General features: G+C 41.2%; 1 protein-coding gene across 2 annotated transcripts in view; it reads left to right on the top strand.

Moving 5' to 3' along the window:
- Positions 1-4,267: 4,267 nt before the first annotated feature.
- Positions 4,268-18,950, top strand: part of LOC139730688 (uncharacterized) — a 144,525-nt gene continuing 129,842 nt past the window's right edge. Inside the window, exon 1 of one of the 2 annotated variants that reach the window (XM_071641549.1) lies at positions 4,268-4,339. The gene's annotated coding sequence lies outside the window, so the exon portion shown is untranslated. Of the gene's footprint in view, positions 4,340-15,178; positions 15,802-18,950 lie in introns of those variants that run through there. The other variant, XM_071641547.1, reaches the window with a different exon arrangement.

Raw genomic sequence — 18,950 nt, 5'->3', positions numbered from 1 at the left:
CCAGGTATTAGGTTATTGCTCGTTCTTCCTGAATCCACTAGATGTTCTTTCTTCCTCCATCACTAAAATAGTAAAGATGTCCTCGGGACACGACGGGGAGAAACTACTTCCTACATGGGTACCCAAATTACTCCTCAGCAGCATCCATTACCCCTGTTCTACCCTCTTGCCCTCCTCCTTTCCTGCTCCATTATCGTCAAAGATCCTGTTCGCTCGTTGTGAAACAAGACGTTGAAACCCCAATTTCATTTTTTCCCTCTCCGACAACAATTGTTCGAGCTGCACTGGAGTCCAGGAACCTGTGGGAAGTCGTGTTTACATCCAATCGTCTCGGGCTATTTGCAGTCCCCCTCCCCCTCCCCCTTTTCTTCCCCATCACTTTCTGGCTGGTATAAGAGCTTGAACCCCGGGAACAGTGAGGCTAGCAGCTCGGGGGAACTCGAGCTCCAGTCCGATGGAGTTGCCGACCGAGTGCCGTAAGATGTCAACTCGAATAGAAATGAGTTATTGGTCTGCTCGACCGGGGTATCACAAAGTTCACTACTAGTTTCACTTTGAATGGTAACCTGTATGTTACAATGGGACATTGCCTACACGTGATGTCTCTGATCTGTCTTACAGCCCGTTTGTAAAATACATAGATGATAGTGTGAAGCAAATAGCAAATGCCCTTTTGATCTTTATTACTCTGATGTGTTAGCAAACGAGCAGAGCAGTACGACTTTCCCATACAGAATTTAAAAATACGACATAATAAAGCTCCAACCAGTCGACGGGAAAATGTTCATCATAATAACCCAAATATTCTTTTTATGAAATGTGTACGAAATGAAATCAAGTAATCAGCAGAATTTAGAGCTAATCGGACAGGCGATAAGATAGCTTAACTGTTTGTGAATCATAATAATTCTACTGCGAGAGCAGTTAGTTACCCGCATCTCAGTTATTAACATTTTAACACGTACTATGAAACTTTCTATCAAAGCGGATGCGCTTTGTGTGCGCACGCATGTGTGACAGATGTATTTTGAGCAAGTGGTCATTTTTTGTTCCACTTGTCATAACGATTGCCAGTCGTGTTTTTGTTTTCCAGCAAATCGTTCTTTTGTTACATAAAGGGGCAGTCGATATTGACCTTGAAGTGGACAAAAATGTGCTTACAAGTCTTCTGCTACTACATTTCATGTGATAATTTATAGGGATATAATGATAGCTTATATTATGTAGGGTTTTAACTATCCATCAGTATGAGCTTTCAAATGGCTCTCTCGGGGAAGAGCCGTTGGTTAGACTTTTGGAATTGTGTAAAAAAAAACCAACAGCAACAACAACAACAACAACAACAACAACAACAGAGCAACAACAACAACAACAATAGCAACAGAACAACAGCAACCAATAGTCCATTAGGTTTTCCAAGGATGAACACAGCAGTTGGGATTCGAACTCTGCACCTTCTCCGTGAAATACAGCTTCTTACCCACTACTCCACGGTACTCTCATCACACTTTACAACGAGATGAAAATCTCTTTAAAAACGCTCTTGCGTGTATCAATCTCAGGTGTTCTTGAAAAAAAAAAAGAACATTGTCTGAATTAAGCGCTTCATTCGTAATTATTTTTGAGAATTTACCAGTAATAGCCACCAATACTATATTCTATTTGTTACGTACATATTGCATTTACGCCACACTGCATACAATGTAGTATGTAATGTCTTTGCGCCATCATGTGCTACTCATAATGAAGATTTTCCAACGGTTTCCGCATTGTTAAACCCTAGTGAATCATTATGTGTATAAAATAATAAGGTATCTTAGTTTGGACTTTGATTTGGTGCGTTCGCCTACGGTAAAGAGCGTTGTGAAAATGTACCCTAGCTTTGTGCCTTGTGAATGGCTCTCTAATGTGGACTCCAAGATGAAGGAATTCAAGAAAAAAAAAACCCGACACATGCGATTCTGTTCTCAGTTTATTGCCTCTTTCTCCATTCTCTCGTTTTGCACTTCAAAGGAATGAAGGTGTTTGACTGACAGCAGAGAGGCTGTGGCGCGGCTGGACGTCAGCGCGCCTTCCCGCTACAAGCAGCTCTCGTTTGGCACGGGACAACCTCAGCGAGTGGCGCAGCTGGCGATGAAACGAAGTCCCTGCCAGACGACATCTGATCCAACAGCCTCTCTCTGCAACGCAAATCCTGACAGACCTCTACCGCTGCATACTTCGTGAAACAAAACAAAAAGCAAAGCAAAGCAAAGCAAGAGCGACACGCCATAACGCCATCCGTCCAACCCCCTCTCCTTTCACCGCGCCGGGGTGGGGTAAGCCGGCGAAAAGTCCGGGTGAAATTCAGCGGTGAAATCTGTCGTAAAGGGTATGAACTTGGCAAAAAAGACTTCTAATGAGGCAGCAGTTGAAGGAGCTTCAACATCCTGTTTAAAAACACTTTTTTACTGTGCAGCAGTAATGTGTGCGCATCAATATCTCCAGTCCTAAATGTTAGATTACTGTACCTCGAGAAGCGGGGGGTGTTTTGCTTTGTAGAAAGACCGTATAAGAGTTCTCATAGAACGCCATGTTGATATTTGTCAGATGAAACACCGCTTTTTGATTGGTTTGTAACCATTTACAACTGTCGTTAAAGTTTCCACTGCTCTGTCACCATATTTTGCTCCTGTCTAAGGAACTGTTTTAATGGCGCTCAGTGAATTCCATCATGCATTGTAATCAGCTCAGCAGCCAATGTAAAATTGGTACACGTCATGTGGATCAATGCCCACTGTACAGTGATCATGATATAGGTAACCACGCAGATACTGACATCTGTGACAATTTGTTTGTTTGTTTGCTTGTTTGTTTGTCTGTTTGTTTGTTTTTTTAGGTTGAGAGGATTTGCAACTATTTAAGAGTTTATCTATTTATCTTCCCTGTTAAAAGAACTGCAACTGAAAAAAAAGAAGAAATGTGGTCAAGATGAGGTTTTACACTGTGACGCATATGTGTACACTCTCGTCCCGGAGTACGCCTGATTATCAAAACTTTTTTTCTTTTATGGTGCTATAACTACTGTAACATTTGCCAGACATTCATTGGTTTTTATTCGAGAACTGGCTTTAAAAATATGCGTGACAGGGAACCCAAGTCTAAAAAAAAAATGCATTATGATCCAGGTATACAAAAAGGTTGACAAATCTGCCGAAGTTCGGCATCAAATGGAATGTTGGCAGGTCAGACTCAGAGTAACGTTTGTGACAGACTAGTATGCAACTTTCCAAAGTCGATCATGGCAGACATATTCTATCCAAATGTCGGACTTCTTCAGTTTCCTCTGCGGCAGGAGACTGCTTCCAAAGTACCCCACCAGTTCTACTATATATGGATCAGCAAAATGTACCGTATAAGATGAGGTTTTACACTGAAGTGTGACGCCCATGTGTACACTCTCGTCCCGGAGTCTCGTATGTCACGATGATGTGTGTGTAAAAGTAAATCCCTTTTCACTTCGACGAGAGCTCTCGATACGAACATTTTGCGTGTACTGAAGCTATAATATGGATTGTACCATTAGAAACATACGGAAGAACAAGGTCAATTTAGTTTGCAGCGACATGTCTTCAAAATGTACACTTACTATTTTTTTGGTATTGTTTTGGAAAAGTGTTTCTCCTTTTGTAAGCAACGCGGTATACACGAATATAACGTATCACATTACGAGTTTGCCTGTGATTTTTTTTTTCAAGTCAAGTCAATTCAAAATTTTCTTCCAATATCACATTTTTGTTTTCGAAACTATATCAGGGAAAGCAGACGAGCAATGTTTTACAACACATAAATATACACGAAATGAAACTATTTATTCAAAATAATTGTATTATTGGAAAAAAGAAGCCCACGTAAAAGACGCTTGGATTCGTGACCGATTGTATATAGATAGGCAAAATGCGATACAGACATACAGATGAGTATTGCTTTTTTACGTTATGTGATAGGAGTGCTGATGGTAGCTATATCACAATTGTGATTTTTGACATTTTTTTCATGCATTCTGAGACGAATGTAGTCATGAATTTCATGATCGCAATGAAATGACAAAACACGTCTCTGACAAGGGCACAAAGTCACCATCACTCAGCCGTATTTTCCAGAATGTTTGCTTTACGAGACGAGTTGTTATGACAGGTTGCTACCCATGGACAGGGACTGAAACAGGTGCGAAACAGGCGGTTGATACATGACAGAATGTTATATAAATTTAGCTCCATTCTGGTGGCTGATTTTAACCAAACTTGCATCTTCCCCTCCCGGCCTATCTTTTATCAGGGAGGTGCTTTCATCCATAGAGGTAAGACAGATATTATTCCCCTCCTTGCTTTTTAACTGAATCGATACTGCCTATGACATGCGAGGCTTTGTCTTAACTTTGAAGTTGCAGATATACCCATATATGGTGTTATGGGTGGTCTAACCTAACTTTTCCTAATAATTTAGTCATTTATTTTCTCTCCCACATTTCTGTTTCACTTGTTTTTGCGCAGTGCATAACTGAATACTGCATGCATGATGGAGACGCGAATGATCGCATTGTTACATACCGTACAGAGTTCATGAAACCTGAACACCATTGCGCCGTGTACATAGATAGGCCAATCAGACAGCCATAATTACTTTAACATATTATATATGTAATCGCAGAACTTCTCCTCCTTCACGATTCATAGTCTTGCGTCAGCCTTTATGGGGTCCATAAAACTGCCTCCGCGGTTACATGGACTGGCGTTTAACCCTAGGGTCCACTTAAATGATAATAAACTAAAAAACAAAAACAAGTTTGACGATTTTAGCCCATGAGATTCTCCTTGGTACATGAACTGAAATCACATGTGACAGCCCCACATAGACCCATCTAGCACGGGATGACATCGTAGTCTGTTGATTTTGATATCGACATTGAAGATGACGCAATGTACAGCCACGGGGACAAGAGACTAGCCGACCTCCTACATACGACGACCAGAGTTGTCGAGACGGGCCGATGCACGGTGCCCTGGCGACGCCGTAAACACACCGCTTACACAAACATAGACGCCGACATCGCAGCGACGAATCCGCCATGACAGATGTGTTTCTCCAGTTGCATTGCTCGGAAAGCCATTAACTCCAGTGTCATAACACTTAAAGGAATGACGTGACTGCGGTCTTGTTTCAATCCACCACAAGTTTGACACAGCCACCAATGCACACACATAAACACAAACGCACAAACTAGCTATAGCACACAGACGCACGAGCACTGGCACTCTCTAACAAATACCAGACACACGAAAACGGCCAACCAGTCGCTCCGTCTAGTCATATACAGATACCATGATTATTTTAGCAATAAGCGAACATTTAAAATTGGTATTAGTAGCAGGTGAAACGAATTAGTTTATCTCCTGTTTAGCAAATTTAGTACAGTGTATTTTATCATGGGAATATGTGTGTGTGTGTGGGTGTGTAGGTGTGGGTTATGTTTATCTGGGTAAGGAGGGACCAATGATCACTGCTTTCATTTATTAGAATGATACCTATTGTCTACATGACAATGCCCATTAAAATCATTAAACAGCCTAATGAATTGATATACACTGTACTTTTTGAAGCGTGTCAGTGAAATGGAATGTTTTTTTTTATTTATGTAAAAAAATAAAAAACGGAAATGAGGAGCACAAACGGAGCACCTCTTAATAAGTTGATTTATGAAGGTATAATGTAGACAATATACGTTGTATATTCGGTTCCCGGCAGAAATATAAGAGGTAAAAATGTCAAATGTAAAAAAAGTTATAGATAGTTTCCTGTAACCCCATGGCATATTTACCACAAAAAGTTGCCATCTTTTATACTACGTACATATTTACAGCTGCAATGGCGTTTTTATTCCCCATCGTACAAGTTTTACAGAATCAAAAACAAAACCTGGCAGATGGAAAAAGTACGAATCTTGCGAAATGTGATGAATCTACAAATACCATGGAGACTGTGTGAAGAATTCCGTCTCTCATCTTGCTCTATATCTGCGACACTAATGTTTGTGAAGTGCCTCCTCCAGGGTTGGACAATGGGAACAGCTGTTTGGCGTATGTGCAGAACTACACCCCTCCCCTGCTCCCCCCCCCCCCAAAAAAAAAAAAAAAAAACCGTGTTGTTGTACTAGCGTCGCAGATCTATGAAGTTCACTATCAGAGAGCTTTAGATCTGCGACGCGAACGCTAAAGACGACGCTCCTCCCGGGTTGGACACTGGTAACAGAATGTCTGCATATGCACGATCGAGCATGTGCAGAACATTATTTTTGTTTTCCTAATAGCGTCATCTCACGGTTCGCGTCGCAGATCTAAAGCTCGCTTTTGACACAGGGAACGACGCGACATCCGTCAAGCCAAGAGTTATATATAGGCCTACAATCCGATGAAAAGACACATGCGCGAGACGTTGCTTTCCTCTCATTTCCGAGTAGGCTTTCCATGTAACATTATAGGAGAGAAAATCAAGGCAAGTATACATAGCAGCTCTCCCCCCCCCCCCCCCACATCCCGCCATCCAATGCCACCCTTGCAACCATAATAGCATGTACGCCATCCTGACTCATATCTTTAGCCCCTCCCTGCGACGAGCCCTCTGCCAGCCACTAGCAACGGGATGTTGTTATCAACAGAGGCACTTCGAATGTTCATGATGATCTAGCCCCTGGAACTGGGACAGAGAATGGGTAACCAGTCTTCCGATGCAGACTTCATATTGATACCTGTCCTACATGTTATGAGAAAGTCATGTGTGTGTGGTGCATCCATAACAACGATGGGTTTTTTTTTAAAGCATTACGAAATTTGAAGTGGAAATTACGAAATTACATGATTGTTTTTACAAATTTTGTTTTGTTTTGTTTTTGTTTTTGAAAGAGAAGATGAAGGGCATTATTCATTAACCAGATAAAGCTACAGGGAAGGAACATAATCATTAAGTATCACTTTCTACATCACCGTTTGAAAAGAGCAGAGGGAAGATTGACTTTTGAGTAGACTCTTGGGACTAGCTTCACATCAGCATTAGACAAGTTAGAAGGGACACTGTGAATATACAGTACATGGACAAAGAAAATAAAGTGAAACCTATTTTTGCCGGTCCTCAGTAACTTATGAATTTATAACAACTGTTTTTAGAAGTTTTTTTTTTTTTTTTTTAAATAAACAGAGAAGACATTACTGAGGACGCGTAATAAAGTACACCAACAGTAAAGCGAATGAGACCTTCACCTCTCAGTTTCCGTTCAGGAAAAGTCTGAAGATGAGGAAGAATAGCGTACCAAGCTGGCTGTCCAGACATGACAGCTGTACTGGAACAAGATCCATTGGTAGGAAGATTGCAGTTTACGAAAAACGTCGGACCCGTTTCTGTGCTAGATCGAGTTCAGTGAGAGTAGCTGTTGTGGCGTGTGCGTGTGGCGTGTGCGTGTGCATCGCATATGATGACTTGTATGTGCATCATAAAAGACATGTCCTTTGTACCTCACATAGCACTGTAAACCTTCAATCTCCAGTGTGCCCAATAACTGTTATAAGTCATATTTCATGGCATATACAATTCTTATTTTACTCTAACTCCTATCATTTTTTCCTCCAATTATTTCTATTTTTTTTAGATTTGAAAAAAAAAATGATATCAAGAACTTAGTCAGTTGGTACAACAGGCATGAAAAATTTAGTTGAGAAACAGAAAAGCTCGAATTCCTGTGTTATCATGATTAGCCTTTTGGCGTTATAAGTATTGTTAACCTAAATAAAAAGATGGGGGGTCTGTTGTATTGTAATGTGACAACACTGTTCTGAACCTTCACAACGCAAATTAAAAATGTGTCAAATATACTTGGTACTTGGTAGTTTTCCCTCCAAAACACCCCTTATGGAATTTCGACTGGAGGTCAATATATTGAACATCAATATCTCGACAAAAAGTAAGTTGCAAATTTATAGCAATTCAATCACTAAAAAAAGCTTAGGGGTGCAAGGTGCATTCATAACAATTTCCCAGGCTTAAACAAAAAGCACACAGATAAGCTGTGATGAGGAAGACCGTGCTTCACTAGGAGAAAATAAATGATCAAATCCGTAAATCGGTGTCGTGCAATGTTTGTAAAATGCTGTCGATGATGCTGTCATCAGTTTCATTTTAATGTCTTTCGCTGAGTAATACCATCTCATGAACAAAGACTACGAAATTGCGACATTGTTGTGCGCATGTTCATTGGCGGATATCCCATGGCGCACGTGCCTCTCGCCGTTAATTTCCCCAGGTCAGGCAACTACTAAATATTTAGACTAGCCTAGCTTCCAGTCGCATTTTCACAGAAGGTCATATCTTAGTGTTTGAAGCGTCAATAGGTGAACGACTTTCTATGTGTGTGTACAACAGTGTGTGATATCACGTACATTGTGTAAGTCTGTGTGTGTGTGGTGGGGGGGGGGGGAAGGGTGTGCGCGGACACACTCACTACGTCGCTATCCAATGTGTTTTCCGCTCGAATGATTTAATTTTTGTAAGAACATTGCCTGCCTATATTTCTAAATCTATTTAGCTATCCATCTGTCCATTTATTGTGTAAGTGTAAGAATGTGTGTCTGAATGTACATCAAAATAGTGGAACTCAGAAGAAATTTTGTGTAAGTGAAAATGAAATGATAAAGAAGACATGGACAAGTGGATACTCATAGGCACTCATTTGGGCGCCACTTTGTGATTTATAAGGCGTGAAGAATTTTGGTTTTCCTGACGTTGCTGCTTTTTTTCAAAAGATGTCAAAATAGCACTGCGACAAACTGAGGAATATCGTAACAACAGAAAAGCAGAAGACGCTTACAAGTCCACAATGAAAAAAAAAATGTTGATGGCGTCCCAAGTGACATCATTGTGATCACGGATTGTGGAATCGATCAAGAGAGAGCATGGTCAGACATTCTGTCGTCATTGCGGTTCTATTCTGATGGCGGGTGAGGGTAGGTTGGGCTCTGACCGACGCCCACCGCGAGCCGTCATCGCATCCGTGTAACTCAACACCTCGGCGGTACCAATGGTGGGTAGCTTCCTGGAACGAAATACGCGGCATGCATGGCCGGTTGGCGATTATTTATCAAATGCAGAGGGGAAGGATGACCACCGGGTTGGATGGAGTAAAGGGGTAGGATGGAGATGAAGAAGACGAAGGCACTCAAGATGAGGTGGAAAGGAGGGTATCAATGAAAATAAAGAAAAGAAGAGGAAGACAAGAAAGTTAAAAAAACAACTAAAACTAGGAAATGGGGTACGGGAGAAAGAAAGCTAAGTGAGAGGAAGAAAACCAAGGTACTGTATATGCAAGTGAGAACACAAACAACCACACACATACACACACTCACACACAGATGTCACCGTTCTTATGTTTGCATACGTACACGGTTATCACGGCTTTGCTTCCGAGGACAAGTATATTGATCCCCTTATCACTCATCGCCATCAAATACTAGAAGGAGTAATCAATCATGCAGTCAGGCTTGTTAATGACATTGAAGTGTGTTTAAACTATGATGTAATATTAAACCGAAGTTCGCCTGTACAGGTTACTCAATTTCTGACATCGCTTAATCGGGACAGAGGACTCAACTTACAAGTCTTATCGATTAAGCAGTGATGACTGTAATCCTAAAGAGAAAAACACACACACATACACAACACACAAACACACACACACACACATATATATTTATATATATATAGAATATATTAATATATGATACACATACACACACACACACACACACAGACAAGCATGTTCCGTTCTCCACTATACACTGAGTTCGGCGAAAACGGAAGCAAAAATGATATAACCCTAAACGGAAAGGCAGCAAGGTATTAATTTCAACAGTGATAGAAATTTGTTTAGTCAGAAGAATATTATGGAAATACGAAAAGTGTACTACAACCGTACCTCAACTCCTGAAATCAATGGCGACATTATCGACATATAAAACCATAAGTACTTGCAAGAAAGACCTCAACATGATAGTCACGTAAACTATATTGGGTCAGAATATAAAGTACAATCAAGTGGATCTGGAAGCAAAGTCTCGACCTTCTAAAAACATACATAAAGTTAGGTAGACGTATGATTCACTTCGGCATACCATAGGTATGAATGTGTGGCGAATGAAATATGCAATCAGGAAGTAATACATTACTGATAGTATCATAGACATGGAGTAATGTCACTGTGCGGATGGATGCAGATTGATGTAAAAGGGGTATTCGAGCTGGTATGACCAAGGCCAGGGTCGATTTACGCCTTGTGTTTCGGCATCCATTAGTGGGATATGCATACTCGACACTGTCACCATGGGCATGGGGGGGGGGGGGGGGGGGGGTAGAGGGAGAGAGTGGTTTATATGACTATCAGGACTGATCACCGATCTACCTTTCTCACGTCATATCCGGGGTAGATGTTGAATCCTTCGCAGTCAAAGTTTTGATGAATAAATATATTGTGGATGTCCCTTTATTTTCAGGTAACATTCAAACACGATCCCAGTGTTACTCCATGGAATGTATCAACCTCCTTTGTGCATAGGAACATGAGCACTAGTTGGAAAACAATGAACGAAAGAAATCAACGACTTTGGCTCTGATTAACGTGATAGTGAATCTAATAGAATCGAACATTACACAGTAAATATAGAAATTGCTCTCATTTCGAAAAGTGTTGCTATGTAGGTGAACATCATTCCTTATCTCACTATTCCCTATTTCTATCTACTTCTTCAAAGCTGCAAAATAGCTCTGGAGATTTTATTTTTCTTTACCGAGAAGGTCATAAGAATCATATTGCTTTTCTAGCGAATGTTCCCATAAGTATATAATTTCAACATTGAAATTAGATCCACCAAAGATAAACAATAAAGATTTATGTTAGCAATGGCAGGGCATCAGCACTAACTTTAATCCATTTTGATTCACTCCATTTAGTTGACAGGGTGGCCATGAACAAGATGCACTCTGGTCGAAACCTGATGAAAAGCTTGCAACCGAATCACTGCCAAATACTTTCATGTCATGGACATGGAGTTTATCACTCCGTTCTCTCTGTTGTTGTTGTTGTTGTTTTCCCCTCTCTTTAGTTCCCTTTACGTCAGACAGCGGCGGATATAGAGATATACACTCTCTCGACGGCAAATCTCCCGTCATATTACTGTATCATGTCTTCTTTGTGATAAGCTGTACCGACAGCCGACATCCGATCCGTTCGTCACCCGTCCGGTGTCCGATGTCGGCTAGTCAAACTATGTCGACCACCGCCACACCTCAAATCCATCCAAATAAATTCGAGACTGTGGCAGATGTTTTCTCGGGACGTCGGCTAACTGGCGAATTTAGAGCTATATACTACTACAGTTAAGATTTCTTAAGATTTTTTTAGGTACGCTTATTGTAAACTCAAAGTAAATGCTTCAATGTGCTTTTATAATTCCCCGCACTTAACCTTTAGGATAGCGTTTGATTTGACCTAAAACCTCACAGGATGAACTGATGAAAATATACATTTTTGCATTTCCACATGCCTACTGTGAGAAATCTCTCCATACGTCCTTTGGCAGCCAAAGTTGGGGTTTAATCATACATTGGATTATTTAGTTTGTCGGCAGTTATAATTCAAGTCTTTATGGGCTTTTCCAGTGACAAATATAATGATCACCTCATTATACAAATTGTAATGTCCTTGTTGATACGATACCCATGTGCGACGAATGATTTCATCATTGTGTGTCCAAACTTAGAGTACTGAAAGAGGGGTTGTGTCACTTCTCTGTCACTCAATCATCAGCATCACTTGATTGGTCACTTAACATTTCTTATCACTCTTCCTACGTGATAAATTGACAATAATATTCACTTCATGTGCTTTTGATAATTGCCTTGTTTCTGTAAACTATAAGTGTCGGCTTAGAAGTAGCAAAATCTGAGGATTCTTGATCGGGACAAATCTCTAAGACTGCAGAAGGAAATCAATGTAATGATCCCGCAGCTAAGTTTCCTTATATGCAATGTTAGTCATAAATTGTTTCCTTTAGCGCTCATGGAGGAGAGTAACTGAGAACTGAAAGTCCCATCTGGCAGAAGATGTTTTTATTTAAACCGAAGTTGTTGAATGCTTTTTACCGAGACTTTAGTCGCTGCTAGGGCCAAAGAAACAACATGGCGTCTTTCATGCGGAATGGCGCCGAAACGTGACGTCATGAGATGGTCACTGCTGACGGCCAGCGCCCTGATGATGGCGTTATGGAGGTCACTCCTCGGCTGTCATGCCATGCCCCCATGGATCGGTGATCAAACAATGGCGCACAGCTAGCACCCACCAGCTTTCTTGCTCATCTCCTATCTCTAGTTCTGTCCTTGTCTCCACATCTGCTTATGTGAGAAGTGATACTTAAGGAATTTAGCCCTGTCCTTTATCTATATTTAACGGGCAACCACGTTAATCCCTCGTTTGTCCGTCAATTTTCTATATGATTTGTAATGTCGTCGTTTATGGATAGACATTTGTACAGTAGCGAGGACGCAGGTTCTCATGCTTTAATTAATTCGTGATCTCTTGACTTACCCATGTTCCCCCATGAGTTTTTTAGTTTTGTTCGCTTGCCACATTCATCAAACTGCTTTCGATGTAATCTTGATAGATCAGGTACGATTGCTGTCACTGAAACTCATGATAATACGATTACCCATCAACAACTGGGACTATTTTCAGTGCTTGCAAATGAGTCACGACCAAATCACTCGCATTCTCAAACTTCAGGCGTGATGGGGAGGAGGTGGGCCGGGGAACTATTTGAATTATGTTGTCAGGGTGAGACATATAGTTTGTTGTGCTCCGGTCCGTAGCAACGACGAGGATATGTCTCCGCGCTGAGGAGCATCAATATTTCAAGCTGAGCTCATGCACGCTCTGTGCCCCCTGTGTTATGCTGTTTAGGTCATCAGAGAAAGCAATTAAAATACAATCCCATACACTGGTTTCAATTTGACTATGATAGATGGAGAGACATCAGAAGAACAAAATGGCGGAAATTTCACTGAAATTAAACTTTAAAAATGAGAAAGTATTGGAACTCCAGTAAAATTTCTGTTTCCACCTAAAATTGGTATTTGTCACAACCAAGTGCATGCAAAAAGATAGCTGAGTGGTGATGTCATCAACTCCGAGCTTTGGAAGCAAACAACGCGACAGAAGTATGTCAAGCACGTACAGACATCGTGTTAACCATAACTTCATTCTCATTAAATATAAGTGTTTCTTGCGTGTGTGTGTATGTGGGTGCGTGTGTGCGTGTGTGCGTGCGTGCGTGTGTGTGTGTGTGTGTGTGTGTGTGTGTATGTGTGTGTGTGTGCTTGCTTACTTGCTTGTGCATTGTCCAAATCGCATGAACAATTTTCTAAAGAATAAAGAGATACTTCCATTCTCAGGTGAAAAAATAAAATATGCTGTGCACGGAAAACATACTTACATCAGCATCTCAGTCCTTGGACCATCACTTTAAACACCTCTCCATTCTACGGTAATATCTGACTTACAATCGCAACAAAAATGTGTTTGCTTGTTTGTTTGTTGAAAAACGAAACAGTAGGACAGGTGTTATAGCCCTTAGCAACATGCAGGCTAGTGAAAATATGACGCAAAAATAGGGGAGAAAAAAGCTTCGTAAGTATCAAGAATACATACGGACTTTATAAATGGCGAAAAATGCAATACTTCGCCTACGCGTGTCACTTTCGAAATCGTGAACATTGAGATTAAGATTGGAGAGAGTAGCACCCCAGTTGGTAAAAGAAACACAAGCCGACATCAGAGTGGAAGTTTGATCCTCCCTAACCCCTTTCCGCCTTTTCTGGCTTACAAAGCTCTCATTACTTGACACGATTCAAGCCAAAAGTTTTGACAGCCGCAGGGACGACGTGTGAATATCCCATGATTTCTGTCCAGTTATAATAAATATGCTGTCTTCCTACATCCGCTGTAGCGACCTAATGCTTGAACCTAAAAGCTTTTATGATTAAGATCTTTGCAGACTTTGTCCTCGTAGAATGTAACCAGGCCTACATTACGTCAGATCAGTATTGGCCTAGCAGTCTAGTTCCAAGGCACTAACTGGTATACCCTCGTATGGTTTAAGTATATATTTTTGTATTTGTTACGTAAAACAGACCTAAACAAAGTCAAGTCAACAGAGCACGAGTACTTTCAACTATCGTTTTCATATTTCTAGATGCTTACTGCCCGCATATCTAAATCATTGTAATGAAATCATGCAGTGATATTGTGTTTGAAGAAACCTTCCATTTTAAATTTGATTAAGTATGTCAATATGCTTCCAACTTCTCTTTAATGATATCGATAGATCTCTTATAGCAGTTTCCATGTTGACCATTTATCCCCAGAAATCAACGTTATCTCCCCTTCTGCGGGTCAGAATTCCCGGTGACTATTTTGCTATTAAAATCATCAAGGCCCTACATGTTTGGAGATCGCTACCACATATTTAACAGCTTATCCTTTAAAAAGAAAGGAAAGAAAGAAAACAAAACAAAACGACGTCATGTTCTGTATTACTAGAGAACGTGATACGCTACGTGCGATTATCGTCTTCTCGATCTTTGAAAGTTGATACGCTTGAACTTGACAATACTGAAATGGAACTCTCTCTTGCATCGTCTGATTGCACAGGTAATGGTGTAACCACTCGACTTAATAGTCCGTAATACGATCATCTGGGAACATTAAAGGATTTATGCCTGGATTTTCCTACTATGTGAGTTGTAAGTAGAGGTGTAAGCAATGTTTTTATAGGGAGGGGTCGAAAGATGAAGCTCGTTTCAGCCGTACGTGAGTCTATGACGAAGGGCATGCAATCAAAATGTATTCTATGGACCTAGGGAGGGGGAGGGGTAGGGGCAGGGGCAGTGAAATAGTTGTTGGTGTGACTCTCACGGCAGTATGTAAGCGTGTTGAATGTAAGGCCACGCACCTAGGCATCTCAGCGTAAGACGCGTGTTTGAGCGATACCCGCGAGTGGCGAAAAGAGAAAGCTGATCAGGGGGCCGGGAGCCCGTGACTCCTCCCTCACTAGAGCCAGTCAGAGTTCGGAGCGCCATCAAGAGAGTATCGGACTATCAGCTCTCTGAATCCTTTCTCTTCTTTCTTTTTTTCTTTCGTCTCAAGGCCTTGAGTATCTTTGATTCATCTTCGTCAGGCCTTTTGGTCGAGAACTCGGATCTTCACAGGCGACCCCGCCGCACACAAACTTTAAATGCCCCTGGCAAACCGCGTTGATGCTATAAGGAGAATAATAGCAAGAGACTAAGGGAGGAGGGAGCAGAAAGACAGATAGGCAGAAACAGTGGAGGAGGAGGAGGAGTAAAGAGTGGAGAGTGATCGACAGAGAGGGGGAGAGAAGAGAACGGTCGTCTTGGCACTCGAGTGCTGCGCGCTTTTTTCCCCGCAGCACCTGTCTCCAGTCGATCTCATGGAATAGCTCAGGAGTGAGAAACCCATCTCCGCTCTCTGCATGCATGCACCGCGCATCATCATCATCAACATCATCACCCATCGTCCGCCTTGCGTTTGGCGGACCGCTCCGCGTCCCACTTGGCTTCTTTTGGATATACATTTGTCATAACAGGGATTGCCTGCCGCGGCAATAACTCCACCAGATACGCCTTCACTACCAAGCACCAAACTCCCAGGTAAGTCTGTAGAAATTGAATACTTCATTTCACTTTGCTTCGATCTGTTAAATCTTGATGAATTTTTCTCTTGGTGTAAGATGGTGGTCAGTGCAGTTTTGTGTACGTACTGTCTAATTCATGACGTAAGGTGAAGATTAAAGACTTCATTCGGCTAGCTGTGGTATTACGAGAGGTGGTGTCAGACAGAGATAGGTGCATGTTGCCAGTCTTTTTCTCCATTATCAAGCAAAATATGATACAATGTCGCTTGTGCGTGATATGTGGGTGCATTACCTATTCAAGCAGTCAAGAATCAGTTTCTTCCAGCCTGTTGTGTAAATGCTATCACCGAACTGTATACCCATTTAGAACTAGATTTCGCTTTTAAATTGTGCATCTAGGAGATGCCTTCATCTCCGAGACACAAACACTCCCTGGGACTATTTTTGGAAGGAGTTTGATCGCAGTGCGATGTGGTCGCAATCCATACCAGTCTGCAGACGGGAAAGGGGGAGGGGGAGGAGGAAGAAGGAGGGGTACGGCAGAGGAGGGTGGGGTTGGAAGATGATGAGAGGAGGGGGGAAATATGATGGAATCAAGATGTCGCATCCTGCCACGAGAAGATTGGCCGACACTCGTTTGATTAACCTCTGACATCTCTGGGTTGCCGCGACGGGCATCACTGTTGACAATTTGTTGAGACGTCACACATTTGGGCGTATGCCACGTCCACTCTAGCACAATCCCCCCCCCTTCTTATAATAAAGGACTTGTCCACGCAACTTATCTTAAGAGTGACGGGGCGTCTCATTGTGTGATGGGTTATTTGATTTTGTTTTATTTTTCACGCTCGGGGGAAGGTGTCTGAAAGATGTATAATTCTATATTGATTTATATCTGTAGATTTTTTTTTTTTATTCAAAAGAATCCTCCCTCTTTCATCTAAATCGAGCTCCCCTGCAAACTAATAATTTATTGTGGCGGTCTTCTGTATTTTGTTTTTACTTTCATATGAGCATGATGTGCAGGTTGATACTTAGCTACAGTTCTGCTAGTAACATTGATTACTTCCTATTAAAATGGGCAATTCCAGTATGTTTGTGTATGAGCCCCTATCATGTATCCATTGCTATTACCAGAAGAAAGATTATCGAAATAACACCGAACCGAACCGAACTTTTCCATAAAGTTATCATTAATCTGAATTCAAGCCTATAAAAACTTTTATTAGGGTCTTTCAAAGATTTTGTATGTTTTAACTGTTAAATGATTAAAAAGAGAATGGGAATGTCTATCTGGGATTGCAGCTGGAAGGTTTGAAAAGGTTTATCTATTTACTGTATATTATGTTCTCCACTGTGTATCCGCCTTTAAAACGGTAATAGCAATAGCATGCCAAACGTCTTCATTGGCAGCACACTGCATCATTTCATCATGAGAATTAAGTCACTTTTAGAGTTCGACGTCGTGCACTAGACCACAGGATTTTCTCTTTTGTGTGTGTGTGTGTAGAGTTCATCACGTCACGCACATATCTCTGTGAGCAGCATTGGTCTACCTTTCTTGTTTGTTTCCAAACGAGGTATTATGGAGATTTTGCTTTGTATTAGATATTGTTTATATCTATGTTTGTTTGTTTTTTAAATTGATCTCCAAATCTTTGCCGATGGGTGGCACTTGCAGGAATAACACATTTTCACTCAAATATGTTTGCCATCTTGTGAACGTCATTTATTTTGTTTTTCTATTAGCATTCTGCTACTTTTGCTATAATAGTCATGTGTATCAAGTTACTCGAGTGATATGTAGCGTAGCCGGGGAGCGGTCCAAGAGCCTTAATTCTTGTGTTTACAGGTATAATGTGTACTATGTGTAGCAGCACATCAGCACCTTATTCATATAGCTCTCATACTGTATGCAGCCTACATGTATCTCATACACCACGTCTATATACGTGCATTCGGACTCACTAGGCGCATTAGAAACCCAGGCATATCATTCTCCCAATCAACCATACAGCAACCCATTCACAGGGTCTAGTATTACAGACTACCAGTTGCAAGAAGGAGGCTGGTGTGGAAACGACAGTCCGAAATACGGTTCAGTGCAGCATTGCTATATTGTAGTTCCTGCTGTTACAACCGATGGTTTTCTCTCTGCTAAGCTCTGTTACACTGGCCTAGTGGTTCCCTATTAATTTTATAGTTATTCCTGAACAGAGAGAGAGTGCTGTGGACCCGCACTTACCCCCCAACCCAACTGAAAAGTTGTGCAGTGAGCTCGCGGTATTTATACCCTCTCGAGCCAGGGTCACGTGACCAATCCTGTCTTATTAACCCATCATATATCAAAATGTATTGGGGTACTATACAACCCTGCTTCTATGGCTTAATATTATCTGGGCCTTTTTCCCTAGGGCTTCTGGCCTTTTTCCCTACTTTGGACATCATTAACCTTGGTTTCTGTACAGGGTGTATCACAAAACTATAGGGTGTTCCAAAACCTTCTATACAATTTCTCCATTGGAAATGCACGGGGGCAAACTCTATGGGATTTTTACACATGTTCAGAAATTAAGGGCATGAGCCGCATATTTTAAAGGTGCTCTATCGCATTTTCGCCACACTACCCCCTCCTTAAAATGAAACCTACTCCTGGAGGTTGGTGTGGAATATTTTGTCATTACTCTCTCCATTATCAACTATATTAAAAATCATATCAAGTTATATTCCCACTATTATCTCGTACTTCCCCTATGAGCTTTTGGGTGTCAACAGAGCTTGCAGATTACAAACTTGGAAATGTATTTACAAAGTGTACATATATACATCCTGAATCATGGAGTTTGAATTTTGGTGGGGCATTTCTCCCCATTCCCAGGCCGAAATGTTAGGACATAGTTGGGTTTTCCTGTAATTTGCTTCTCCTACCAATTTCTCATTGATATAAACCGGGAACAAAATCAAACTTTTCCAAACAGCATAGTTTTGGGACCTCCATGATTCGGGCTTACAAGTTCAAAACAATCCAATTCGACAGTTAGACTTATGTCTATACTTTCTTCGTCTTCTTCTCTTCTTCCATTCTTCATCTTCTTCGAGAACTTCAATTTCTTCTATGTCTCATTACATGCATTATTTAACATCCTAAATTTCTTCATGGATTCT

Source organism: Diadema antillarum, unplaced genomic scaffold (genome assembly GCF_040938485.1).
Source record: "Diadema antillarum isolate AM-2024a unplaced genomic scaffold, OU_Dant_1.0 seq00000326_RagTag, whole genome shotgun sequence".
Taxonomy (NCBI): domain Eukaryota; kingdom Metazoa; phylum Echinodermata; class Echinoidea; order Diadematoida; family Diadematidae; genus Diadema; species Diadema antillarum.
This window is presented reverse-complemented; position numbering and strand designations above follow the sequence as displayed.